Raw genomic sequence first — 1,263 nt, 5'->3', positions numbered from 1 at the left:
TCACCTCACCACTCCCCCTTTTCCTTTCTTTCTACACAGATACAGACATGTGGAGAGATGGAAGTAGCTCATTGTCCTTTGCTAGAGTACCATGAAACAGAGAAAACCTTGCTATTTTTGGGCTCTTTCACTTTGGACTCTTTTCCTTCCCCTGATTTGCGATCTCACTGTTATTCCCTTTACTTCCTTGCCTCTTTGAATCCTTCCATTCAATCCATCAATAGTATTTAGTGAGCACTTACTGTTTGATAGACCCCTCTCAGGATAGCACCTGGAAGGTTTCCAGTACTCTACCAGTCTTGGCTACAGGAGGGAGAGTCAAGCAGAGGCATACCCATTCCATTCCTGTCTTGGGCAGTGGCTTGTGAGTGGAAGGCAATCTGCTACAAGTCAAAACTCATCTGTGCTGGGCAGCAGTGGCATGGGAGAGAGTTGAGGGCGAAGACTCAAGTTTACTGCAGGGAAGGAGACAATGGTGAACCACTTCCATATTTTTTACCAAGAAAACCCTATGGATGCACTACTAGAACGATTGCAGATGGAGGTGGGCTTCTGGGAGAGATATGTCCATGGAGTCACTATGGGTCAGAATCAACATGACAGCATAAGACAAGGCAAATGTGCAGAGCACTTTACTAAGCATTTGGGAAAGTACAGACATACTTCCTGCCCACAACAATCCTGTCTAGAGTCCATGACACTTAAAAATTCGCTCTCCTGCTTCAACCTTTTCTGGGTATTTTTTTCTGATGCTCCCCAACATCTTCTAATCCCTGCTCTACAACTTCCCTGCTGTGTGACCTCGGCAAGTCCCTTAATTTCTCTGTGCCTGTTTCCTCATTTATAAAATGGGGATTATTATTAATAATAATAACATTTGTTAAGCACTTTATGTGCTATGCACTGCCCCAAGGGCAGGGGTAGATAAAAGTTTATTAAGCTGGACACAGTTGCTGTCCTACATGGGGCTCACAGTCTCAATCCGCATTTAACAAATGAGGTAACTGAGGCATAGAGAATTGGAGTGACTTGCCCAGGGTTACACAGCAGACAAGTGGCAGAACTGGGATTGGAACTTATGACTTTCTGACTCCCTATGCCATGCTGCTACGTCTGCTTTACTTCCTGCTTAGACTATGAACTGTGAAACCCCTGTGAGAGAGGGAATGTATCTGGTCTAATTATCTTGTCTCTTGTATTAGATTGTAAATCCACTAAAGAACAGAGACCATGTCTAATTCCCAACTGTGTATTCTCTCCCAG

At 44.2% G+C, this 1,263-nt stretch overlaps 1 non-coding gene across 1 annotated transcript; it reads left to right on the top strand.

Moving 5' to 3' along the window:
- The first annotated feature begins 253 nt into the window (after nucleotides 1–253).
- Nucleotides 254–391, top strand: LOC119935497. Its single transcript, XR_005453364.1, has one exon. It is a non-coding gene; the product is annotated as a small nucleolar RNA SNORA7 (small nucleolar RNA).
- The last annotated feature ends 872 nt before the right edge of the window (nucleotides 392–1,263 follow it).

Source organism: Tachyglossus aculeatus, chromosome 1, assembly GCF_015852505.1.
Source record: "Tachyglossus aculeatus isolate mTacAcu1 chromosome 1, mTacAcu1.pri, whole genome shotgun sequence".
Lineage (NCBI taxonomy): Eukaryota > Metazoa > Chordata > Mammalia > Monotremata > Tachyglossidae > Tachyglossus > Tachyglossus aculeatus.
The sequence above is the reverse complement of the archived record's forward strand: the minus strand, read 5'-3'. Positions and strand labels throughout refer to the sequence as shown.